The following is a 27,409-nucleotide window of genomic DNA, read 5'->3' as shown; positions in this document are numbered from 1 at the left end:
CTATTAGTAAAAGGAAAAAGACTGGACATACTCCAAATATTCCACTATTTGGGAGTAGATGAGTAGATTAAAAAAATAAATTTGGCATAACAAGATGGAGTGCTCTTACCCACTAAAAAAATCAGACTATACACTTTGTGATATGCAGAATATATATACAACAAAACATTAATTAAAACAAAGAATGAAAAATATTATGGATGAACTGACTATAGCTATGTAAACTATGTATCAGAAAAGAGCATAAAGGGATACATATATTTGTCTTTAACCATTTTTTGTGACATGTATAATGATTCCTTAAAATCAGTAGCCACTCCTCCACCCCACTCCACGAACACCAAAAAATCTGGTTTCCTTGCTAAACAGAGTCTCACCTCTGCCTCCTCCTTTTCCAGTTCTTTGAGTCAGCTAAATGAAAGGGACACTATTCCTAGGTGCTGCAGCCACGACTAGTCCAACAGCACAGATTCCCATGAGCTGTAGAGCAGCAGGGTTAGCACCTGGGTGGCTCAGTCAGTTAAGCGTCTGACTTCAGCTCAGGTCATGATCTCATGATTTGTGGGTTGGAGCCCTGCTTGGGGCTCCATGCTGACAGCTCAGAGTCTGGAGCCTGCTTCAGATTCTGTGCCTCCCTCTCTTTCTGCCCCTCCCTGGCTCACACACTGTGTGTGTATGTCTCTCTCTCTCTCTCTCTCTCTCTCTCTCTCTCTCTCTCTTTCAAAAGTAAATAAACATTGAAAGAGAGAGAGAGAGAATGAACATAGAAGTCATTTATCCCCCTTTCACTTTACAGAGGCAAGAACTGACATCCATAAAAGGGGAGGGTTTTGTTCAAGGTCTTCCAGCAAGAATGGCATAAAGTTTAAGTCTCAATCACCTTCACCAACTGGCATAGTCTCTGGTATATAGTGGGAATTCAAGAATATTTGTTGCATAAAATAAGAGTTTCTTATTTTTCTTTCTTTCTTTTCTTTTCTTTTTTTTTAAGTAGGCTCCACACCCAGTGTGGGGCTTGAACTTATAAGCCCAAGATCTAGAGTTGCATGCTCTGCCAACTGAGCCAGCCAGTCACTCCTTACTACTTACTTTTATAATAGGAAACTGACATGCCCACATCTTCTGGACTCCCAGGAGGTTTCTTCTGGAGACCCAGCTGAGAGTCAACATTTGAGCATGAAAAATCTGGACTCATAGAGTAGGACCCAAAAACCCCAAAACAAAATGAAGCAAAACAAGAAAACAAAACCAAAAACAAAACAAAACAACGAAAATAAAAAAAAAAAAGGAAAGGAAAACTAAAGCAGTGTTCTGCCTTGGTGGAAGGCTGCTCTTCAACCTAAAATACTTGGAACAGCCCTAATTTTCATGGGTGTGCCTGCTGTTTTGCAGATCTAGGTCCTGGACCAATTAAAAGCTCTAAGTTTATTTTGGTTTATTTTAGGCAGGCCACTGTGGCATCTTCCTGTTGTGGTTGGTGACATTGTGTGGTTGGGCAAATGCCTGGACTCCAACTTGAACTAGAGCACAATGCTCATTATTTTATTGCAAAAGGCAGCAGAGCTAGTATAGGAAGTCTATAGAGTGTTCTGGAAAAAGGTGGTATCTCTCACTGCAAAACTGGGGCAATATGGAAAAAACTAAGATGGCAAGAGTATCTGGCTGCTTGTGTGTATGTTGGAGGTGGTCCAGGCAAGGGAGAAAGATCTCTGTTCCAAGAGGTGGAGTGATCACGGGCAAGCCACTCTGGTCTCAGTTTCTCCAAGGGTAAATGACAATTCTGATTAAGAGGTACAGAAAGGGTAACAGCTAAGAAAGGAGTTTGAAATATAAAGTGTATCACGACAATGGTGGTTGAGATTGAATTCAGCATGAGCAAGAATTTAAAAACAAAAGCAGTTGATGTCATGTAATTTCTTTTGAAAGGACAGCAAGTAGGAGTGAGTGATCAAAGGAGGCCATGCTTCTAGGGAAGGATGGAGATGACTACGTGGTGGGTTTTATGTGACGAAGAGAGTGGGAAACGTTTGGGACCAACTTCCTCTTGTCCACTCACCTATCTTCCAGCCACCACTGAACACCAAACCGTCATGGACCTTGACCAAGGTTTGTCTTTCAGCACCCTTTCCCTGTCAGCATACTCCTTATCTGGGACCCCGGCAAACAGCCCAGGCTGAACAGAAAGGACGACAGATTCCAGAACTTGAGTGTGGACCCGAGTTATCCCACACGTTAGCTGTGTGGCCTGGAGAAGGCTTTCTCGTGTCCTTGCAAACGCTGTCCTCATCTGTGACACGGGAGGAGCACCTGTTCAACCACCATACAGGGTGTGCCCCGATGAAATAACATTCTCGAAAACGCTGTGCAAACTGCAAACGCCTTGCATTGTTTGTTATTTCTTAGCCTCTTTTTGCCTCGGTTTCCACATCTGTAAGATAGCTGCCGTGTCTCACCAGGCTACTGTGGCTCTCTGTGAGGGCCCTCTGCACTCAAGTCTTACATTGCAGCTCACCCCAGACTTACAGGCTCCTGTTTCTCTACCACAGACTGGAGTATTTATTTCCAGTATGACATCCTTTCTATTTCTGTTGTTAAAGTTCACCCTCAGAGAGCCTGCAGTTTACTTGGGAAGCTAAGACCCTCCCATGATTGACCTGACCACCCCTCTCTTTTTACGGGAGCTTGCCACTATGGGAAGCTGGGACCCACATTTGACACAAGAAACACTCTGGCCACGCTGAGGAGAGGGTGACCTGGGATGAGACAGATGTTAGAAACCGTGCCACTCAAAGTCCCATGGACACCATGTGACAGGAGGGGCTGTGTCCACTGGGCTACTACCTTGTCTCCCCTCAAAAACTGCCCCTTCCGTTCATGTCCATATGTGTCTGTTTTCTGCCTCTTGAGTGGGTCCAAAACTGGAAAACATCTGCACTAGTTTTGTCTGGGTGTGATTTATAAGGACTCCCCGTGGTCCCCTCTCTCCCTTTTCCTCCTCTTCACCTCTGGGGGTTTCATTTTTTTTTTTTTTAAACAGGCTAGTGCTTTTTGAGACTGGGTCACCTTGATTTATTATGCCCTGGACTCATTAACAAAAGACTTTGGGACAGGTCATTTATTTTCTGAGTGGTGATTTCCTGTCCTACCCCAGCCCTGCTCGGCAGGGGCCTCGTGGAGCACAGACTTATATTAGCTGCACTGTCACCACGGGAGAAGGGAATCAAGCAAGGAAGGTACAGAGGGCAGAAAACATCTCTTTTCTTAAGAGCTTTCTCCTTACTTTAATGATTTCCTTCAGAGTCCCTTTTGGTAGTTCTTTCTCTCCTCCCCCAGCAAATGGGGCAAGTTTAACAAATAAGTTGTGGGGCTGCTTCTTAAAGGAACAGATATGGATCTGTTTTCTCTATTTCACATTTGAATAGCCTAACATTTAGATGTGTGTTAATGGAGGGTTATTAATGGGCACCCAAGCTATGCATGAAGTAGATGAACTCAACTTCATATGCACTATGGTCATCTGTTTTGCCAGGTCCTTACTAAAATAATACATTTATGTTTGGGAACTAAAAACTGAGATGCTAATAATTTAGAGAAAGGTCACAAGGCAAAAATGAAATTATTCAAGATTTTCAGATAGGCTCTCAGGAAGAAGATTAAAGAGACTGGCATGGTTTAGCCTGAGGTTCAAAGGCTGAAGAATGATTTATTAACTGTTTTTCAGGCCTCTGGGAGGTAGTTTTATGTAGGAATGATGGTGACCAGCTGTTTTCTGACTGCACTAAAGATAGAATAAGAGGAAGTAGAATTAAATTGTAGCAAAATTATAGAATAACTAGTCAGAAAGATGAGTAACCATGGCTAAAGTCTATCGAGAAAGATGAAATATATCTGTAAGGTTGTAATGCTGTTACCCCATTTTAAAGATTAACAAACAGAGGCTCAGAGAGGCTAAGCAGTTGCTGAAGGACACAACATGAGGAAGTGACATAACTGGGCTAGCGGACTCCACAGCATATAGAGTGCATAAATAGATCAAAGAACTAGCAACAAAAATGTTTTTAATAAAAATAAATAAAAAATAAAATCATCTTATAAAGTTCCCAATAGTCTAGATTGATTTATGGTCAGAGAACCAGGGATTCAATTCTGTGGAAAGACGCTGGGATTCTGTGCTCCACTTGGTCCTGAGCTGGGAAGGCAGACCTTTTCATTCACCCTCAGCCCAAGAGTGGGCATGCCCAGCCAGCGCCAGCACCCTCTGAGGCAGTCTGAAAATTAGGCTCTGAGCTGGTCGTTTTTGTCATGTGTCATGGGCCGTGATCCCAGACAAAGGCTTTGGTCTCAGGAAGGTTATGGAGTTGGTGGGTGTGGATGCTTGAGGCTCACGAAAGGCACCCCTTCTGCCTGCTGTGCGTGTCTTCCTGAAGTTCCTTTCTCCATGGAAAAGCCAGTTAAGGAGTTTATAGAGTTGAGGAGTGGGATTGATCCAGAACCACCAAAGTGACTGGACTCCTGAGAAGCATGCAGAAGTGGGAGAAGCAAATCCCTGCTGGATTATTGCCCTGCACATGGGTCACTTTGGGAATGGCCATGAAGGAGGAGCAAGGCTATAAGAAAGATTCTGTGGGCGGGAAGGAGAGCTAACTTCTACTGTACACTTACTCCGCCCGCCAGGCACTGGTGAAGGGTGACCTCAGGTCCATTGATCACTGCAACAACCCTGGGTAGTCAGTACTCGGATTATCATCATTTACAGAAGGGGAAACAAAGCACAGAGAAGTAAAACCCTTGTTGACGCCCCCCAGCTAGGAGGAGCTGGAACTTGAATCTAGGCCTAGAGATGGTCTGACCCCAGAGGCTGTGTTCTTAACTGCCATGACTTGGAGGAAGTATATGCGGGGACTTCTGCTCTTGGGTTACTGATGCAACAATGACACAGCTTCATGCTGCCTGGTGTATAAAAAGTACTAACAATTGTAAACATTGTTCTGATTTAGGGATTTTATATTCATTTTTTCTCTGCTTCTTTATCTTAAGGAGAAAACATTCATCAAGAAGCAAACATTTTACACTCCCCAACTCAGACCTTGGATATTTTAGGGTTAATTCTTTTCTAATTGCTCAGTTAATTCAGAAGGTGTAGGAGGCAGCAGAGGAGGAGGACTTTCCACAGGGGACCATGCTGGGAGGGGCAAGAGGAGAGAACCAGTATCTGCTGAGTGCAGACTTGAGCTAAATGTTTTCCCATTAGTTAGTTACTTCATTTCACCCTCCTAGCAGTCCTTTGAGGTACGTGTTATCAGCACAACTTTACAAATGAGGGAGCTTATGTAACTTGCCTGAAGTCACATTGCCTGTGCACAAAGAGGCTGGCATCTGAACCCCAGGATGCTGTTCTCCAGAGCTGTACCCAAGACACCATATAGCAGCCAGTGGCAAGCACAAGACAACCTTGACAGAGGGTTCAAGAGGGTCAGTCAGAAGTTCATCTGAGAACACAGAGATGGGGTGACCCTAGCAGCACTCTCTAGTTCAGGCTAAACTCAAGCCTTCTACTTTTGGGGGGAGGATTTTAGCCTTTCGTGTGTGGAGCAGCAATCTAGACAAACAAGAAGCCATCATTTCTGGGTCTGCTCTGCCAGAGGCCTGGGGCATGACAAGATGGTTATTGCAAAGCTTGGCACGCCCTCCCTACTTAATTTAGGCCTCCTCCCAGGAGGGAGTCCAGAAGCAGGAAACATGAGCAAGGGAAAGGAAAAGTTATTAGAGATAAGTGAGAAAAGAGTGTATTTATAGGGCTTGGAACATCTAATGGAAACCAGCTGCCAGATTGAGGGTGGGGGTCTCTCGTCTTGTTTGCAAGGGATTATTAGGCCTTTTCTTACACGTACCTGTGTGTGGAGAGATGTCTGGGCAGAGAGAAGGGAGGGTGGGTGGGGAGGGAGATTTGGAGTGTGAGCGCCAGCCTGGAGGCTTGGGGGAGGACTGTGCACTCAGTACATTGGACAGGAGCGAGCTGATATCCTCTCCTGGCCTCACTCCACCCCCACCCCCTGCCTTCATTTTAAACTGGAGCTGATTCAAACCTGCTGCTCCTGGAAAGAGGCCATCAGTACAGGCTCCAACAGAAAGATGATACACCAGGGTATATGAGTGTGAGAGAGTGGGGCAATCAGAAAGAATGGAAAAGGTGAATAAACAGGGGATGATGAAGGAGGGAGAGAGATTGAAAGATTAAAATGCTGGCCCACATGGGGAGCCTGGAGAGAAGGGAATGACTGTAAGTTTGGAGCTGGAGCAAATTCAGAGCTGATCCTTGTGGGCCCCATTTTCTCTCCCACAGATCTGGAAAGTTGCAATAAAGATGTGTCTGTTTGAAATTGTCCAGGACCCTCTCCCATAAATCTGTGTTTCTTCTTAATCAAGGTCTTCTGGACCAAAAGCGTCATCCAAGAATTGTGTGACGAACACTTAAAGATAGGAGGATGTATCATCAATGGGAAAAAGTGTGGTAATCAAGGCCCAAATGCTGGGGCACACATTGTGAAAGACAGCAGTCAAGGACAAGGCACTTTCCAGAAGCCAACTTGTCCTGAAGCTAAAGCCTTAAGCCTTGGACCCTACCTTTTATGTCTAGCTCTCACTTAGGTTCTTACATGAGGATATGTCCAGGAATGGAGCCCCAGTGTATTTTTTTTAAGTTTATTTATTTTGAGAGAAAAAGTAAGAGAGAGCATGAGTATGGGAGGGGAACAGAGGATCTGAAGTATGTTCCATGCTGACAGCAGAAGGACTGATTCAGGATTTGAACTCACGAACTATGAGATCATGACCTGAGCCAAAGTCAGAGGCTTACCTGACTAAGCTACCCAGGTACCCTGAGCCCTAGTATATTTAACTGACATGAATTCAGTGATATGTGTTAGGAAAAGGGGAAACGGGAAAGAAAGAGAGAAAGAATGAAAGAGAGAAAGAAAAAAAGAAAGAGAGAAAGAAAGAAAGAAAGAAAGAAAGAAAGAAAGGAAGGAAGGGATGAAGGAAGGAAAAAAGGAAGGGAGGAAGAAAGGGAGGAAGGAAGGAAGAAAGAAAGAAAAGAAAAGAAAGAAAGAATAGAGCGCCATTTAAATCGTGAGGATGATCTGTCCATCTTTCAACTCAATGAGCAATATGAGATGAGCTGAGGTGAGAGATATGAATCTTTTCTTCCCTTGGTCCCTTTTGGTCTTGGTCCCAGACAGATCTCATGATGTAAGCTGATTTGCATTTAAAGAAACAAGAATTTATAAGAAATCATGCTTTAAATAAAAGTCTACTACTTTATCTGCTGCCCAACTGAAGGCAAATACTCAACACACTATGTTGTTTGTTGAAAGATAGTATAGCAGTGAAAGATGGTGTGACAGGGAATTTAAGGGATTTTTGAAAGTCATTTTAATTAGACTTAAAAAAAATTTTAATGCAGCCTTTAGACTTCATTGTCCATTGAGGTTAGTAAGTGTGTGAAAAATGCTAAGGGTATTGGACTTATGGTTCATTAATTGACTGCTTTCTCTTGAGGATCCAGCAAGTCCACAGGCATATAATAAGTTGAGGAAGGTTCATAGACCCTTAAACTCTGGCAGAGTCACAAGAGGGTGCAAGTATGACCAATGTGGTAGAAATTCCCTCCTTCAACCGTGTCCTTCCCTCTTGTTTTATTGTATGCACTCATTCCTCTCGGTTTAAAACAAGTGGCTGCCTCACTATTCTACGGAACCATCCTATACGTTATAGTGGGTCCTGTGCACCATAGGCACCATCTTACTGACAAAGACAAGCCTCTAATCCCCTAATTATCTCAAGGAGGTTTACTCTTAAGCTCTTCTATCTCATTCAAATATTGACCTTCTTCATTATCTCAGCAACAAGTCTTCTGTGTCAGAAGGATTAGAGAGAAAGTCAGTTCAATGATCATGCTAACAAAAATGTCAACTGCCCTTTAGGAAATCATTATTACTACTGCTTTAAGAACTTCAGGGGGGAAAAATAGACCCCCCCCCCAAAAAAGACAAGGATATTGTCCCCTTTGGGAAAAAACTCTTGATCAAATAGTCAGATGTGTTCTATCACAGACAGTCTCCTCAGACTGGCAGGTTACACTCTGTGGCAGCCTCATCTTGCCCTGGAAGCATCTTTCTTTTAGGAAATGAAGACTCTCCTTGCTCATCAGCAGTCCACTCCTGTGATTTGTGAAAACTTCTATCCCATGAACTCAACCAGAAATCCCAAGACATTGGGTAGAAGACATTTCAAGAGCATTTAAATTTCCCTATTTTAACTTCTAGGTCAGACTACTGCTGGGTCCTTAGTCCTCAAGACCCATCAGGAAAGCAATGCCAGAGATAAGATGCTTTGGCACATTACAATTTTGTGTCTTGGACTCTGCTGGCTTGGTACTTTTTGATCCATGAGGTTCCATATTTCCAGGTCATTCTTTAGATTATGTATTCTTTTTGTTTCTTTTAGATTATATATTCTTTTAAATTTTTATTTATTTCTCTAGGGATCCACTGCATTAAAAAAAAAACAATGAACTGTCTCTATTTGTGTTCTTATGAATTATAAAAGACATCTCCCACCATTCCTTCCATCCTACAACCAGTACTTTCCTCTCTTTCTACTGTTATCTTCTCATTCACATGTATTTTACACAGAATGCTAGATGTGGGTCCATCACTATGATTGTGTTGACCAGTGAGAGTTAGTGGGAAAACATAATTCATATTTTTTAATGGCAAGAACATTATATGGGGCATTGGCATTTGAACTTCTTATTCTTATTCCATGAATTTTTCTCAATGGAAACATAAATCTATTTAAATGATCTAGCACATCCAAATGTCAATTTGAATAATAGGTATGACTATTCCAGAACTAGAAAACATAAGTGTCCCACATCTACATGAAGCATACAAGACCCTGGTTTTTCATGGCCTACATTTAGGTCATGGAGAAAATGGATTTCCTTTAAGGTCAATAAATACTTCTAACTGTATAACAACTTACACCATGAGAAAGTCCAGGGGTACTCTGACCTTGGTATAAGGCAACTTTTAACAAAATTTTTAAAGTTTATTTATATATTGAGAGAGAGAGAGAGTCAGAGGAGTTGGGGGAGAGAGAATCCCAAGCGATTCTCTATGCAGGGCTTGAATCACGAACCATGAGATGATGACCTGAACTGAAACCAAGAGTTTGGTCCTTAACTGACTGAGCCACCTAGGCACCCTCGTATGAGGTGACTTTTAAAAAAGGAATTCACTACCACTTCTACCAGGTAAGTGATCAGCCATACAAATGGGAGAAAACATGAGCAGTGGCAGATTTGAGGCTAAGAGATGAATAGTTTTGGTGCAGTAATTGAACAGCTCTAAGTTTATTTAACTAAACTTTTATCCAGTCAACTTTTCTCCATTGAATGTGACAATTTCATGGAGGGTTTTCCAGATTCTTTGCAGATAAACCTTTTACAAGAATCCCCTAATCTACCAGCCTCAACCATGGAATTCTCACTCCTGTCTAGAGACTCCCAAACAATCATGAGGGGAGCTGACATGGTACATGAAAGCTAGAGGTTTGTGGGAAGTGTTGCACTGAACATTCTGTTTCCTTGAAAGATTCATCCAGTCTGACTCTTCCACATTTTGGCTCCTAACATGCTCTCATGTTCTTTTCTCCCTGTGTAGTCTCTTCATCATGAAATTATCTTGCCTTCTCTTTGTGTAATTGAGATATGTTCATTCTTCAAGACTCAAGTTCATTTCCTCTTCTTCTGTGAAGGCTTCCTTGACCATGAAGTTCACCATAATTTCCCCTCCAATAGCTTATAGTACGTATCCTGTCTTCCTCCTTAGGTTTCCATACTATCCAGTACTGTTGTTAGGTTTCTCTATTGTCTAGTACTTAAAAAAATTTTTTTTAATTTTATTTCTGAGAGAGAGAGAAAGAGAGAGAGAGAGAGAGAGAGAGAGAGAGAGAGAGAGAGAGAGAAAGAGAGCACAAATAGGGGAGGGGCAGAGAAAGAGGGAGACACAGAAAGCAGGTTCCAGGCTCTGAGCTGTCAGCACAGAGTCTGACATGGGGCTTAAATTCATGAACCATAAGATCATGACCTGAACCAAAGTTGGACCCTCAACTGATTGAACCACGCAGGTGCCCCTATCCGGTTTCTGGGTGTTCAAGAGCCAGTAAGCTAGGACTCCTTGTGGATAGATACCAGAACTACCCTGAGAGGGTAACTGTGGAGTAATCATATAGGACATGAAATAGATAAATTGCAGGGCAGGGAAGGGGAGGACTAACAAAGCAAAGGGACAACTGATATACTCTTCTTCTTGGCAAGATATTTAGCACAGATAGCATCCTTCCTTCCCTTCTTTCTTCTTTCTTCCAAAGGGAGAGATGAGGAGACCCAGGCCTGAACCCAAGGAGACAAGACTGGCCTAGATAAGGATGACTGGACTGACCTGTAGTGAAGTGTTTGCCGTTTATAAACAAGTCCTGACATCCCAACTTGGGTGTTGGCAAACACCAAATGTCATCAGCCCAGAGAAAGTTCTCAGAAATACACCAAGGCCCCAGGCTAATCTGCAAAGTAGGCAAAACATCTTCACCCCCGCAGTTCCCTAACACCCTGGCTACCCCCATCCCTCACACTGCCTTCTTGGGGCCTTCCATCTCTGGTCTCTAAAGGTCCTCATAAGGAACCCATAAGGTAAACTTAGCCTTTCCTCCTTCTCAACAGGGACTGATCTCTTAAAACCAGATGTAGGTAATCAGTTAGCTTTATCTTTCCTGGAGGTATTCTGGACTAAACTGGTATAATTTGGTAAGGCAGATATTGAGGAACTAATGACTTTGTCTATCTTTATTAGCTGCCCTCACCTCCCCAAAACTAGACTTTGAATAAACTACGTTGATCATGGATTCTCTGACTTAACTTAGCTTCCTTTCTCCTGGACCTCTTCTGTCCCTTTCTCTTGCAGTGGGCCAAAGAATCACTCTTGTGGGGAAGACTGAGAGTTGGTGCATAGACCACTGGGACACACAGGTCATCCCCAAACAGAGTATCTCCTGAATGTCTTATTAATGCAAACTTCTTGAGGATTATCTTTCAGAGGTTCCTGGAATCTTTGAAAGGAACCTTCACCCTCTATTCTTACACCCAGTGCTGGATAACCTTCTACAATGTCTCCAGCTATCAGCAGCCAGCTTTGGATGAAATACTTCGTCTGTGGGGAAGTTTAGATTTTTACAAGGCACTGTCCCATTGCCCAATTATATTTGTTGGAAAGCTCCTTTTATATAAAGCAGAAATTTAGTTCTGGTTTTACTTTTTCAGGGATGTGGAATACATCTCCTCTTCCCCATGGCAACTCTTCAAATTACTGAAAGGCAGTTGTGGTTCTTACTACCCCCTTCCCTCCTTCTCTATCCACTGCACCCACACACATGCACCTCCTACTCTAGATTAGACATTTATATTCCCTAGTGCTCCCCCTATGATATGGTTTCAAGACCCTACTATGCTTGATTTCCTTCTCTTCTCTGGACATTTAACTTTGTTGATATATCTTTTAAAGTTTGCTCCTCAGAATTGGCTACATTCCACTTCTAGAAATGGTTTGGAGTTGAGACTCTTACTTCCTATGATCTTCATTTGAAGCTAAATATTTATTAAGCACTAATATTTGTCAGGCCCCTATATTAACAAGGAACCTGTCCTCAAGGAATTTTTCACGTGCTGGATAACAGTAGCTCAAACTTAGACTGTTGGCCTAGATTAACAACCTAGATCTTCATCTTTCTCTGACTGACTTATTTCACTTAGCAGAATAGTCTCTGGCTCCATCCTCATCATTGCAAATGGCAAGATTTCATTCTTTTTTATGGCTGAGTAATATTCCATTGCATATATATATGCCATTCACTCATATATGGAATTTAAGAAACAAAATGAATGACCACAGGGGGGAAAAGAGAGAAGCAAACCAAGAAACAGACTCTTAACTAGAAACAACTAATAGTTACCAGAGGGAGGTGGGTGAGGGGATAGGTTAAATAGGTAATGGGGATTAAGGAGGGCATTTATTATGATGAGCACTGAATGTTGAATGTCGAATCGCTATAATGTATACTTGAAACTAATATTATACTGTATGTTAACTAACTGGGATTTAAAACTTAAAAACAAAACAAAACAAAACATGATCTTTGCTATAAGGACCTGATCACGCAAAGTTTCCACATCTCATTTTATACAAATATAATTCACATTATGACTTTTTTCTCTTGTTATTAGGTAAATACTTTTTTTTCATTTCAATATATGCTTCTCTGGAGTCAAGTAAGACTAGAGTTATGGTTCTATCTGCTTTCATTTACTTGATGGGTTTATTAGTTAGGGTAGGCTAAATTGCTACCACAAATAAACCCCAAATGTATAATAGCTCAAACACACTAGAAGTTTCTTTCTCATATAACTGTTCAAGGCAGGTGCTTCTGGGTGGATTACAGCTCTCTTCCCCAGGTGGTTAAGGGACCCAGCCTTCTTAGACCCTGTAGTTTTACCAACCATTAGGGACACATTGTCCAGCTGGCAGAGAAAGTACAGAAGAACACGTAAGAATCTTTATGGGCTGGACCTGTAAAGGTATATACAGCAATTCCATTCACATCATTGGGAATAATTTAATTATATGGCTCCACTTAACCACAAGGAAAACTGTTATGTGTCCAGGAAGTCTAGTTATGTGTCCAGGAAGAAGGGGAGGAAGGATTTTAGTAGGTAACTTGCAGACTGCCACAATGACACAATTCTATTTCTATTTTTACCACTGTTGTTCATAGCCCTGTTTTAATAATGTAATTGCATGGGTATGTTATTGAATGACCACTTTAGAAAGGGATAGTTGGGTATGCAGGTCAAGCTCAGGGCCAGGACATGTGAGCTGGGAGACCCAAGAGGCAGCATCATGGAAGCTAATTTAGAAAACTGGAGGAGGTAATGCAGAAATTCAGAGGTGACTGGAAGGAGAGGCCAGAGGCCCTGTATGAAGATTAATCTGAATAGCAAAAGAGGCAGAAAACTGAGGCAGGACAAAACAAGAGGACAGTTTGTTTGGACTTGAGAAGAACTTCTTAACAGCCTAGTCACGGATAGGAGTATTATTACCCCAAATACTATGTGTCTCCCAGGAAATTTCCAATTCATGAGGATAGTAGCTAGCTTCTTCAGCTATGTGTTTGAAATGAATCAAGCAATCCATAAGAGCTACTTATTGAGCTCCCATTTTGTGTTTGAATCTGTGCTAGCCACTAAATACAGGGTCTATCCTCAAAGACCTTAATCCAAATAGCCAAACATGACAGGTACATAAGATAACTCATAACATAAAAGAAAAATGAGTGTTAAAATATATGATGTCAACTCTGATGGTTATAGAAATTCAAAAAAGAAGTTCAATGAGGGCCAAGATAATCAAAGAAGGCTCCATAGAGAAGGAGGGACTTGATTTGGACTCTAAAGAATGAAAGCATTGTTAGAAAGAAGGAAAAAGAAAAGTATTCCAGGCAGGTAGAAAAGGCCAGAGTGAAAATAAGAACATCAGGACATATGGAGAGTGATAGGAGTGAAACATTATAGAGGCAGGTGTTACCAGGTAGAGGTACTTAGACTTTGGTGGAAGGAACAGAGAAAACAACAAACTCTCTACAGTGTTGTTTTGCAAAGTAACTAATCTACTTGGCAGCATCTAATTCTTAACTTGATTAGTACGTAATAACCATTTATTCTCTTGGAAAAGGAAGTAATAAAATGACAGTAGTGAGCAGAAAATAGTTCATTCATTTATTCATTCATTCATTCTTCAAGCATTTACTGCCTTCTGCATCCACATCCTGTACCAAATGCAGAAGATACAGAAATCCTAAGGTCATGGTATTTAGTTAGGTTTAGACTCTCACAGCTTGGACCTTCCCATCTTCTGGTAACCACAGGTGCATACCTAAGCAGCATCTGAACCATGCTCCCTCCCAGGGCAATGCTGTCTATCCTCCTTAGAACTGACCTCAGGGATCACTTCCTGGTTCATCTAGAAACCAGGTCTTCTGCCTATGTCCTCATATTCACTAGGGTAAATTCAGCTCCCAGTGCTGGATTACTGGCATCCTTGGCTCATCAACTTTTAAGAAAACAAAACAGAAAATACATTTCACGATATACTAGTAAGATTGGGAGCAACATCTGAGATAAACTGCAGTGAAATGTTTCAAAACCTGAGGAAAACCATACAAATGCAATGAATAATCACCAAGGTGACTATAGGAGATGGTTGGTACCTGCTCCTTGGAGCATGGCCTCTCCAGTCTAGGTTCTTGTTTTGATGTGTATGCAAAAGGCCCTGACTTTTGGATCACTGTCTTATTGACTATGCACAAAAGGGCAAGTTTGGCAGCCACAAGTGGCTCGCCTCATGCACATTTATCTGGCTTAGCTATTAGCTAATTTGTTTGCAGCCAGTGTGGTTTAGACACAGGGCTGGGAATTAGGCTCTTCACATTTCATCCCTGCTCAGTTTCTAGCCTGCTGTGTGCCCTTGGGTAACCTGCTTAATGTCTCTGTGTCAGCTGGATTTTAACCATCACCTCAGAGTTGTGCTGATTTGTGTAAGACATGATCTGTGAGGATGAAGTGACTATTACTTGTAAACAGATTTTAAAATACTAACATAAAGACTTTCAGCTGCCTGTCCAGCATGTCAGGAGCTTAGAAGTCTCTGCTCTGTCCCAACAACAAGTAAAAAGCTGAACAAACTGAAAAATCAACAAATCTTTTCAGATCAGTCAGAGAACCAAGATCACAGGGCAAACTGCTGCCCCCAAATTGAAGAAACAGAGATGACAAAAGATCACACCTTACCCGACAGAAACCCATGAGCAGCGGCCTCTGAGGGGACCGGCACCAGAGTAGGAAAAGCTAAACTGTAACTGATGAATTGTTGCAGGTTCTAGGTGAATAGGCCTGAAAGACAAAAACAAGGGGAAGTGGTTCTAGTCACAGTTGAAGGGGAGGCCATGTAGCTCTCAGATTCCTGCTTATAGTGAGTTTTAACTCTGGAAGCTTTACCAGACATTCACAGGGAGGATATGAGAAAAATCTTTGAGCTCTGGCAAAGAGAGGGGAAAATTAACTGTATTGAAATAGGCCTAGAAGCTTTACCAGACATTCACAGGGAGGATCTGAGAAAAATCTCTTTGAGCTCTGGCAAAGAGAGGTGAAAATTAACTGTATTGAAATAGGCCTAGAGCATTCTGTTCTTAAGTGCTGATCTCAAAAGAAACTTTTTTTTTTTTGCCAAAGTCTAGCCTACTAGGGTATTATCAGAGACTAACCCACAGAGGGGAATGGAAACGCCCAACACCAGGCATCTCTGGCCATCTTCTGCCAATTGAAGGGGGTCTGTGGCTTCAATAACAGAAATCTATTTTCTTGTGGTTCTGGAGGCTAGCAATCCAAGATCAAGTTCAGGTAGAGTCAGTTTTTGGTGAGGACTCTCTTCCTGGCTTGCAGATGGCTACCTTCTCATTGTATTCTCACATGGTGAAGACAGAGGGAAAGAGAAAAAGTGAGAGAGAGAGCACAAGAGTTCTCTGGTGTTTTTTCTTATGTTTTTTTAACGTTTATTCATCTTTGAGACAGAGAGAGTGAGCAGGGGAAGGGCAGATAGAGAGGGAGAGAAATCTCTCCTCCCAAGCAGGATCTGTACTCTCAGCCCAGAGCCCAACACGGGGCTCAAACTCACAAACTGTGAGATCATCTGGTATTTCTTCTTACAAGGATGTTATACCTGTTGAATCAAGGCTCCTGACCCTTATGACTTCAGTTAACCTGAATTCCTTCGTTAGAAGCCCCATGTCCCAAAACAGCCACATTGGGGGTTAGGGATATGGATTCAACATACGAATTTTTAGAGGACACAAACATTCAGTCCACAACAGGCATACAAAACGGAAAGAAGGGGATAAAGTTATCATTATTGAGTCATAATATTATTGTGTATCCCTAAAACCCAAGTGACTCTATTACAAATAATATGAGAATTCAGTGAGGTGGTGAGATACAAATTGGGCACAGAAATCGAAGCATTCATGTGTATGTATATATAATAGCAACCACTTAGAAGAGATAGAAGGAAAGATCCATTGATAAAAGCAGCAATAATAATAAAGACATTAACATATAAATTTAAAAAGAGATGTGTGGACTCTGTATGAAGAAGAGATCCAATTGCTATTGAGGAAAGAAATGAGCCTTTTATCAACTGAAAAGCATCTGTAAAGAGATTCAACATCATAAAGATATATATTTATTCTCACTAAGTTAATCTATACATTTAATGCAATTCCAATAAAAATTCCTACAGATTTTTTTTGAGGGATAAAAACTAACTCTAAAGTTCATAAGGAAAGGAAAACAAGAACTGTCAGAAGAATTTTGAAAAACAGAGCAATGAAAAGGGCTGGTTGGTGAGGGTGCAGAGCGACTGGGACTCTCAGATCTCTGGGTGTATGACTTCTAAAGACAGGTTTACAGTACTTACTAAGTTACAAATGGGGGCGCCTGAGTGGCTCAGTCGGTTGAGCACCTGACTTTGGCTCGGGTCATAATCTCACTGCCTGCATCAGGCTCTGTGCTGACAGCTCAGGGCCTGGAGCCTGCTTCGGATTTTCTCTCTCTCTCTCTCTCCCCCTCTCGCTCTTGCTCTCGCTCTCACCCTTGCTCTGCCCCTCCACTGCTCATGCTCTGTCTCTCTCAAAAATAAATAAACATTAAAAAAAAGTTACAAATACACATACCTTTTAATCCAGCAATTCCAGGAATTTATTCTTCAGACGTACACTCATATGTCCAAAATGACATATAAACAAGATTCTTTGTGACAGAACTGTTGGTAACAGCAGGCAACTGGAAACATCCTTACTATAGTGGTCTGGATAGCTAAATTATGGGCCCTCCCTACAACATAATACTCTAAGTCCGTGAAAAAGAAAAAGTTTTTTCTGGATTTGTATGGAATGATCACCAAGATATATAAATAATTTTTTTAAAAAGCAGGGTGCTTTTGCATAAAGTATGTTATGATTTGTGTAAGAATAAAGAAAAATAAAGAATGTATAAACACACACATATATATACATACACACATATATACATACATTCATATACCTCTGCATACACACACATGTAATAAATACATTTAACTGCTTGTATATAATATCTCTGGAAGTATTTATCAGAAAATAGTTGTATTAGTTCCTTCCAATGAGAGCTGTGTGGGAGAAGGGGTAAGAAGAACAGTTTTGCCCTTTTGTATCTTTAAAATTTTGATTCACATGAATGTGTTTATCTTAAAAAGTAAGTTAAATAATTGAAAAAGCAATTTACTTCTGACTTTTAGAAATATCATGGAATTGAATAAGCCTTTATTTTTTTATAAGTTTATTTTGAGAGAGAGAGAGAGAGCATGAGCAGGGGAGGGGCAGAGAGAGAGGAGAGAGAATCTCAAGCAGGCTCCATGCTGTCAGCACGAAGCCCAAAGCAAGGCTCCATCTCACAAACCATGAGATCATGATCTGAGCGGAAACCAAGAGTCAAGATGCTTAACCAATTGAGTCCCCTAGGCGCCCCTTGAATGAACCTTTACATTAAAGACCATGAAATAGCAAATAGTAATTTGAATTTTTCTAAATTAGTGTATTCCCAATCCCCTTTCAGTTAGGAGAGATTGTGGGAGACGGAAGGGAGTGATGGACCACAGAGATCAGGGAGACCATGGGGATGAAACCAAGAGTCAGCAGCCTGGGAGTCATCAGAGGGAAATCAGTGCATCAGGGAAGGTGGTGAAGCAGGGAGGTGAGAGGGCAGTCTGTAACATTTTAGGGTGAGGACAGTCAAGGGAGATGTTCTTACAATACTTTGTGACCCAGTTCTTGCAACACTTTGTGACCCACTGGGGACTCCCTTTGGAAACAAATTTCCCTGTTCCACTGGCCTTTGAAATTATTGTGTGTAAATGAAAAGTTTATTTTCCCATTGAAACTGAAGGGTTTTCTCCCTTGTGGAAGGAATTAACAAAGGAGTGTTCCTTTGGTGTTCAAAAGCAGTCTAATTGCTTTATCTTAGAATAAGACTCATTTAATACTGCCAGGAGGTTATATTTGAATTTAGCATTTATCCCACTGTTTGAGCTTCCCTTCACCACAAATAAATCTATTTATGGGACTATAAATGATTTTGCCGCTATATCCATGTTTTCCAGCTAAAAGAGTCCATCAGACTCTTAGAGGAGCCTCCCTTAGAAATCTGAAAACAGCAGCTCAGTCAGGAAAATGTTGTGTGTTTCCCTAAAGCATGTAAGGCTTGAACAATTCCATCTCATAAAATGCTAGTGTAATGCAGGGGGAGCTGAAGCTGGGGCTCAAACAAGTTCTGATGGTTCCTGGTTCTGGTTTATAAAAGAATATACATTTAATCTTTCGGGACACACGGTTACCTCTATTGCCACCTGCTGGTAAACTTATGTCTCATTTAATTCAGTTAGTGGCTTTCACACTGCTGATAAAACACATTTTAGAACACGGAGATAGCTTTATAGCAAAAGAAGTTCTGCTGCTTCAGGACTGGTCACTAATTGATGCGAGGGGAGGGTGAATCACACTGAGTCCTGTCCCTCAGGTCGCAGGACACCGAATGACAGGCCTGCACCAATACAAGGAGATGGACGGTTTCCTCTGGCAGTGCCATGCACCCTACCAATTTTCTAAGTCTGTCTACTCTTTTTTTTTTTTTTAATATTTGTCTTCATTTTTGAGAGAGAGAGCACAAGCAGGGGAGGGGCAGAGAGAGAGAGAGAGAGGGAGACACAGAATCTGAAGCAGGCTCCAGGCTCAGAGCTGTCAGCATAGAGCCCAGTGAGAGGCTCAAACTCACAAACCGTGAGATCATGACCTGAGCTGAAGTTGGAGACTTAATTGACTGAGCCACCCAGGTGCCCCAAGTTTGTCTACTCTCTTGAGCTAATAAAAATACAGGGTTCTCTACTTCCCACACAAAGAAGATGGATTTTTAAAAAACTCAATGATTTTGAGTATTGTTTTATTAAAAGTGTAATCAAACATGTACACATATATGCAGGCAGTTGCCTCTTCTGGTTCTGGAGTGGAAGCCAACATTGACAGAGACTTTCATTTATTCTACATGCAGGCTTTATCTTGCTTCTCTCACTCACATACTTAACCCCTTGCTCTTTCAAAACCTAGACTTCATACTCAGGGCTTACACACGTAGACCTAACATACTGAAACACACACTGTATAGCTAACACAAGCATCAATGAACAATTGACACAATTTTTCATGTCTGTAGTAGCATCAAAGCCTTACACTATCTGGAATCTTAATAAATAGAAGAAACCATACGGCCATTCCCCTTCTATGATACCACCTCATGATACTAATTGATTAGAATATTCCCCCAAAGTATGGTCAGATTCTGAAGCAGCTTCTGTGTACCTTTACCTAGAGAAGGATGTTTCTGGTGTTTCAAGTTTTTGGTAATTATGACTAGGACCACTATAAACATGTATGTATAGGTTTTTACGTGAATATATGTTTTAATTTCTCTATGTTAAATATGCAGGGATAGGATTTCTGGGTTGCATGACTTGTACATGTTTAAGAGAAACTGGCAAACCCTTGTCCACAGTAGCTTTGCCATTTTGCATTCACACCTGTGATGCATGAGAGTTCCAGTTGCTCTGCATCCTTGTCAGCACTTGACATTGTCAGTAATTTGTCTTTTAGTCATTTTAAGTGTACAATAGTGGGGTGCTTGGGTGGCTTCACCTGTTAAGCATCTAACTCTTGATCTCAGCTCAGGTCTTGATCTCAGGGTCATGACTTCAAGCTCCACATTGGGCTCCATGCTGGGCATGAAACCTACTTTTAAAAACTGTGTATAATAGTTACTTGTCCTGGTTTTAGTTGGCGTTTCCGAATAACTAAGGTTGTTGAACAACTTTTATGTACTTACTTGTCATCCAGATACCCTCTTGGATGAAGTGCCTGTTCAATTATTTTACCCACTGCTCATTTTGTTTTCCACTTGGTTGTTTATTTTCTGTGATGTTTTGAGAGTTCTAATATATTCTAGATGTGCCTTTTGGTGAAGTCGTTTTTTGAATCATCAACAAATGTAAACATTTATGGTCTTTCAGTGCAAATTTATTCTATTTACTTTTTGGTGATTCACATATGCAGTAGAGTTAAGTCTATAAACTAAACATTTTTATAACTAGAACTGTGGGTATTTTGAATGATGAGGTGCTCTTTGAGGAGGCCCAGAGAGAAAGCTGGTGAGCTGCCCAGACCAGATTCTAGACAGGTTCATTTTCCTTGGTGAATTCACCAAAATTGAGGGTGTAGCCTTAGGCTTTGAAGGCTTGGAAACATGATTTGGCCAGTGTCCCACTGGAGGACACTACTCATGCCAGTAAGCTCTAAAGAGACAATGTGCCAGGCCAGGGTGGCAGCTAGTGCAGCAAAGTAGCCTCTACTGCCTTCTTCTCCTATAGATTCATAGGATAGGAGCTTCCTTAGTGAGTTTGGACTTGGACTAAGGGACTTGGCACATCAATGACTGTGATTAACTTCACTGGGCCACGATGAAAAAAAATGAGCATAATTTAATTAATTTTTCTTATTTGGTCCAATTAAAAAAATTTTTTTTTAAATGTTTTTAATTTATTTTTGAGAGACAGAGAGAGACAGCTCGAGGAGGGGAGGGTCAGAGAGAGAGGGAGACACAGAATCCAAAGCAGGCACAGAGCCTGACATGGGGCTCAAATCCACAAACTGTGGATCATGACCTGAGCCAAAGCTGGATGCTGAACCAACTGAGCCACCCAGGTGCCTCTATTTGGTGCAATTTAAAGGACTATCTTTTATTCAGAAGTTATGTTCTTTCTACAACTTTGACAAATTCTGTATTAATTTTTTTCCCTAGGGTATATCTATGGCGTGTTGGCCTAATAGATGTTCTGAAAGTGAAGCACTATTGCTCTCTGCTCTAACGTCACCCTTATCTCCTGCATTTCTGAGACTCTAGGAGGTACCTCGCTGCCCAGGCCACATCTATATGTGTCTAAGTCCACTGGACCTGACATTTAAGACTCTATGCAATCTGACCCCTGGCTTCCAATTTCAATACACCTTCCTATGTGATTCTTCTCCAGGGTAAACCTGTTTCTGGTGTGCCATGCCTCTTTTTGGACTCTGGATATGTGTTGTTTCATTCCTAGCCCATATCTTCCCTTATACCTATCTTCCTCCGTGTCTTCTGAGCCAGAAGTGAACATTGACTATGCTGGGTTCCTACAGTACTCATCTTCAGCATCATTCCTAAGGCATATTTCCTACAGCATCTCTCAGTGTGGGAGACTTAAGCATGCTTTAATGGGTGATCAGAAAGGACTCCTATCAGACAGTCAGCTTTTGAAGGGGAGGAGTAATGGACAGTTTTAAAAGAAACCTCAGGCTCTCACAGCATAGAGCACAGTGCTTTTCATGCTAGGCACTCAGTTAAGGTTTGCCTAATGAAAGAAGAAAGAAATGAATGTAGTATCTTTAAATTGTTGCAACAGGACTCCTCTTCTTACCCACAGTTTTCTGTGCATTTTGGTACTTGAAGGCCCTCTTATACACACCTCCTACATAAATATACAGTTCGAGGGCTCCCTTGGGCTATATCCTCAGATGCATGAGTCTGTGAGTGTGGCCTGCACATCAGCATGCCCAGGCAGAAGGAAAAACAAGCAGACACTCCCCACTGGGGAAGTCATTTGCAGCTCCTCCCATTATTACTGGCTGAATCTTCTTATTTAAAACAAACAAAGAGCTAGAAGCAGCAATTCAAGTGGCTGGCTATTAGCAAGTTCAGTTATCAAAACACAGACCTAGTATTTAAACATATAAAACAGTCAAGCCCCAAAGTCCACTTCTGACCTTTAGAAACTCTGCAGCCAGAGCCTCCCCTAGCTTCTCCCTTTTGGACCCTTAGGGGTCATGTATTCTTACCACATGGAGGCTATTTTTAGATTTCACTTGACTGAGAGCACTTGCATTAATCTCAAAGAGACTTTTCTCTCCTTCCTTTCTCTTCCTATCCCACAGGACGTGGACTCCTCCCAGAGCAAACCAGTTACCATTTTCCACCCTGTCTGTGGCTGGTCAAGAAGTTACTCGGGGCTACAGAGAAGGCAGTCCTGAAGTTCAGATCCCAGGGATCAGAGGGCGACTGCAGAGCTGGAAAAAATGACCAAAGGAGGAACTCAGAACATGATCCAAGTCACAGTGGGGGGAGGTGGTCCATTTCTTGTTTCTGTAATCTGCTGAATGGTCCCGTAATCCGGGCTACACACGCGCTGGCCTGTGCAGATACAAGCCAAGGGATGGAAGTATAGTTAACTCCCTTAGTCTATGTGATGCTTGTGAATCATCACTGTGGTCATCATCATGGACACCAGTCCACACTGTACAAGAAAAGAATTTATAATGACCACAGGCTACAGCCTGGCAGTGTTTTGTTTGGGTTTTTACAATAAATGAGATCTCTCAGCGTTTTTGTTGTCTTTTATTTCTTTCTTTAAAAAATGGAGTGCATTAAAATACTGGTTGCATAAATAGTCTGATTATTTGGTTATGTAATGCCTACTTTAAGTTTAGATAAAAAAGAGACAGTTTAATTAAAACCATTTTGGGGGCGCCTGGGTGGCTCAGTCAGTTAAGCATTTGACTGGCTCAGGTCATGATCTCATGGTTCATGGGTTCAAGCCCCATGTCAGCGTCTGTGCTGACAGCTTGGAGCCTGAAGCCTGCTTCGGATTCTGTGTCTCCTTTTTTCTCTGCCCCTCCCATGCCAGAGCTCAGTCTCTCTCTGTTTCTCAAAAATAAATAAACATTTAAAAAAATTAAACATTTGCACAGTGCCAAGCACATAGAAATAGTAATTAGATGGCAGCTATTATTATCAGTTTCTGAATTCTTCTAACCAAAGATTTTTGTTACATTAACTAAAAATGTCTTTTGAATTCTTTCTTGATCTCCTAAAATGTAACATTAAATATTGGTTAGTATATTAACTACATAATGAAAAAGAAAGAAAAAAGACCTGAAGGAAATATGCTAAAGGACTTAATAGTGATTGACTTTGGGTGGCAGAATCGTGAGTAATTTTTCCTGCTTCTTTATACTTTGCATTACTTTCCAAATTTTCTATAATGAGCATTTCCTATTCCAATGACATGGAGCTGTACTACATTTTAGAAATAAGGTTATTAGATGTTCAGTATGTAAAGGTTGTTTTCAAACTAATTTTTTTTTCAGAGGCTATGCCATTTTCTACCTGCATGACCTTGGGTATATTACTTCATTAACCTTTTGGATGTTAGTCTCCTCCTAAAAAACAGGAGAGAAGATACTTCCTTCGAAAGTTTGTGTGAAGGCTAGGCAAGGAAACATGGGGAAGTCACCTAACACACAGCCTGATGACCTCCAGGTCCCTAAGAGTAGGTCATCAAGACCTGTGAAGTAGTACCTCCTCCTTCATAGAGTAAAACAACGTTAGGATTCTATTTGGATCAGTATTGAAAACAGAGTGAGTCCACTTACTTATTGCCACTGTCACAGTCTGCCGTCTGCATGATTTCTTGCTTTTCTCCCACTATGCCTGAGAACTGCCTGACCCAAATTTCAGAAGAGTAATGCAGGCCTAAGGGCAATTGCATGAGTGTAAATAATGGAATGGTGTGGTAAAACGCAGGCACATGTGCTTTGGATTTGAAAAGACCAGAGTTTAAATTTTACTAATTACTAACTGTGTGATCTTGGGCAAGGGACTTAAGTTTTTGGAGTCTTGATTCTAAATAATATCCATAAAGCCCTTATTACATGCCAAGCACTGGGCTAAGCATTTTATATATATTATCTCATCTAATTAACCCAGCAATCCTGTGACATGTAAGTATTATTCCCATTTTACAGATGAACAACTGGTAAAGTAAGTTGCCTGAGGTCAGATAGCTGGTCATTGGTAGAGTTCACATTTTTAGAGTTCAAATTTTTTAAGTTTATGTATTTTGAAAGAGAGAGAGCGTGCACACACACGTGTGTGCATAAGGGAAGGGGGAGAGAGAGGAGAGAGAGAGCCTGAAGTAGACTCCATGGTGTCAGCACAAAGGCTGATATGGGGTTTGAACTGATGAACAGTTAGACCATAACCTGAGCCAAAATGAAGAACTAGATGCTTAACCGACTGAGCCACCCAGGTGCCCCGGTGGAGTTCACATTTTAATCCAGGCAGTCTGACACCAGAGCCTATGCTCTTACCCACCCTGCTGTAAAGTCTCCCGTGCATTAAAAGGGCATGCAAATATGAGCTGATAGGCTCATCACAACAATTAAATGGAATATTGCATGTGAGGTGCCTAGGCATGGTGGGCATTCAATCAAGGTCTGGGATTAGAGAAGGCACTCTCATCCTAGAAGGTATTTAGGAGTGCATGTAGAGGAATTTCATAGATAGGACCTATCATACCACTGGCTTCTCTTGTGTGCATCATTGCTGCTACTCATGCTCTCTCACATTCCTTTTCTTGACGCTTAGTAGAGCATCTCAAGGAAAAGGTAACAACTTTAAAGTAAACTTCAGATTTGCTACATGATTTCCCTCAGGGATTGCAGTGATATTTACTCATTATTGCAATCCTAACACCAACAATAGTGGGGACCACTAATTGAGTACTAAGGCATTTACATGATTTATCTCACTGTATTCCAACAATAAAATTTTGAGTTAAGCTTTATTAGTCTTTTTTTACAGATGAGGAAACTGAATTAGAAAAGTTAAGAAACTTGCCCAAGTTGACATGGATAGTAAATGGTGAAACACGGTTGCAAATCCCGATGTGCCTGGTTTTGAAACCTCTTTATTTAATGGTCTCATGACTGCATGTCTACCACCACCCTCATCTCCAAGTTTCTAGCATGTCTATTTATATGGCTGGAGAATGGCATGAAGCGTCACCTGGGATCAGACCATTCTGAAGACCTAGCAGTAGCTTCTATTTTCCTGTGTTTCTTTGAGGCTAAGGAAACAGAATTCGCTAAGGTGAGACTGAATTTGTCTGGTGGCCTAGCATCTTAGGGCTTGGATAAGCATCTGTCAAATCCACTAAACACCATTCTGGTCGTCACTACTGCTATTTGACAAATAATACATTTTCCTCAGAGTTGAATATTTCGGTTTCTTTGGAATTGAATGGAGCTTTGTAACTAGGTACATACAGCCTTTACATTTTGTGTGGAAGTAACATGTGACACTTCCCAGGCTGGAGCCTGGAGCCTGGTTTTGAGACTTTACAGAGCCTTATTTCTCTTTTGGTATAAAAAAAATGGCAACATTCAAAGATGGTAGCTGCTCCATCAGTTGTGTCTCTTAGTAAATACAGAAAGCAAAGGTCCCTACCAACCTATGATGACTATATTTCTGACGTGAAAAATAAATTTTTCTTGTTTTAAGCCACTAAGCCACTAAGATTTCAGAGTTGTTTGTTACTACAGAATAACCTAGTTTATCCTGACTGATACAACCATGTGGCAAATTATGGGTCATACAAAGCATGTCTGGCTGTCAGTGTGGTAGCTGCTAACATACTCTGCCATGACTATCAACAGTGTGAGGAGAGAGAAAGGGGGTGAAGGTTAGAAAAAAAGGAGGGAGGAACACACGCACACACACACATGCATGCACACAGAATGAGAGAGAGTAGGAGAAAGTATTTTAATCCTGGCAGACCTCTAGGAAGCTATACTTTTTACTTTGAAGAAACAGCCTCAAAGAAGCATGAGGGTTGAGACTGTCTTGTGCAGTGTTTCCAGGGCTTAGTAAGATGGCTAACATCAAATATTTGTCAAATGAATAATAAGTTGGATTATTATTTTATAAACAGTAGCGTATGTAGGGATGCCTGCTCTTGGAGCATTTCACTTGGTTTTGGAATTTACTTTAGCTAAAATAAATGCAACTCTCCTAGCTCTCTTTGTAAACCAGGCTCGCTTACTTGCCTTTTCTCATTCACTAGTCTAAAGTCTCTAGCCAAAGTCCTGGAAGAAGAGGGTAGATGTATTTTTAAAAATTAGCAATATCCTTGTGTTTTAAAAAAGAGTGTTAAAGCCCATTCATATTGAGATAAAAGTTTTCACTCCTTAACTGCTTTAAAATAAAGAAATGAGTCCAAACTTAAGCTTAATCTAAAAATCTGTCTTCCTTTCATGGAGGGGGCACTGCTGTGGGAGGGAATGACTCAGCCTGTAAAGCAGTGGCCACAGCCCTCAGACGGGCCAACAGCCAGACTCCACAGGCCAAGAGGAAAGAGTGGGAGGGTGAGGAGAGGGAAGAAGCAGGGGAGCAGGGCTCCCGGCACTGAAAAACAGCCTTTTGCTGACTGGGAGAACTGCTCGGCTGGATGTGTCTCCAGGTAATTCCAAATGTTCCTTCTCCTTCTTGCCAGTCGTTATCCCACACCTTATTCCAGGAACCACTTGCCAGCAAGACAGTGCTTCTGCCATCACTAGACTGTGAGTTCCTGAGTGCACGCACTGTGTCTCACTCATCTTTTACTCATCCTACGCCTACACTGCCTGCCTGGCACTTCGGAGGCTACCAGTAGGTGTTTGCCGAGCAAGTGATTCTTCAGGAGCTGGGACCGTTCTGGAAGCTACAACTGATGACCTGATCCAGGGAGAGGAGACACACCGCCCACGTCCTGTGCTGGGGCACGGGTTGCTAACTTTTCGGTTTGTACGAACATTCATTGGCAGCTACTTTCATCTCTTGCTTGCTTCCTTTGCTGTTCACAAAGTAGCTGTTAGGGGACTCAGCCAAATATCATTTCAGCTCTCCATGTGCAGTGTGGGAAGAATGTCTAGAGCTGGCTTCACGGAAGACCTGAAGGCTACTCCGGAAATTCAGAGGAGGGATAATCAACAGAATACGCCAATTCATTGTCTATCTCTGCCACTCAGAAGCTGTGATTTGAGGACAATTTGCTCCTACCTGTAGATCACAGATTTAGAAGACAGTAGGGCCTAGAGGCCATGATGAGATGTATGCTAAGACTTTGAAATACAGTTGGCTGTAAGAGTTAAATTACTAAAATCCATACACAGTGGATGTGATTAACCCCTTGCAGAAGTACACCAGGAAACCATCCTTAAATGTGTGAGCCGAAGGCTTGGGAATACATAATATTCA

At 41.6% G+C, this 27,409-nt stretch overlaps 2 long non-coding RNA genes across 6 annotated transcripts in view; one reads left to right on the top strand and one right to left on the bottom strand.

Moving 5' to 3' along the window:
- The window catches only part of LOC115291745, a 47,941-nt gene extending 45,565 nt beyond the window's left edge, over positions 1-2,376 (top strand). For 3 of the 4 annotated variants that reach the window (XR_003908650.1, XR_003908647.1, XR_003908649.1), the window contains one exon: positions 1,927-2,376. This is a non-coding gene — a long non-coding RNA (uncharacterized LOC115291745). The remainder of the gene's footprint in view (positions 1-1,926) is intronic. The other variant, XR_003908648.1, reaches the window with a different exon arrangement.
- The window catches only part of LOC115291754, a 46,215-nt gene that overhangs the window by 3,687 nt on the left and 15,119 nt on the right, over positions 1-27,409 (bottom strand). Inside the window, exons 1-2 of one of the 2 annotated variants that reach the window (XR_003908660.1) lie at positions 22,302-22,395; positions 14,960-15,061 (exon numbers count right to left, since the gene is read on the bottom strand). The exons of the other annotated variant lie outside the window; for it this stretch is intronic. This is a non-coding gene — a long non-coding RNA (uncharacterized LOC115291754). Of the gene's footprint in view, positions 1-14,959; positions 15,062-22,301; positions 22,396-27,409 lie in introns of those variants that run through there. 2 annotated transcript variants of the gene reach the window in all.

The sequence above is a fragment of the Suricata suricatta genome, chromosome 5, assembly GCF_006229205.1.
Source record: "Suricata suricatta isolate VVHF042 chromosome 5, meerkat_22Aug2017_6uvM2_HiC, whole genome shotgun sequence".
NCBI lineage: Eukaryota > Metazoa > Chordata > Mammalia > Carnivora > Herpestidae > Suricata > Suricata suricatta.
Note: the sequence above shows the minus strand (reverse complement) of the source record. Positions and strands in the feature narration are given on the sequence as shown.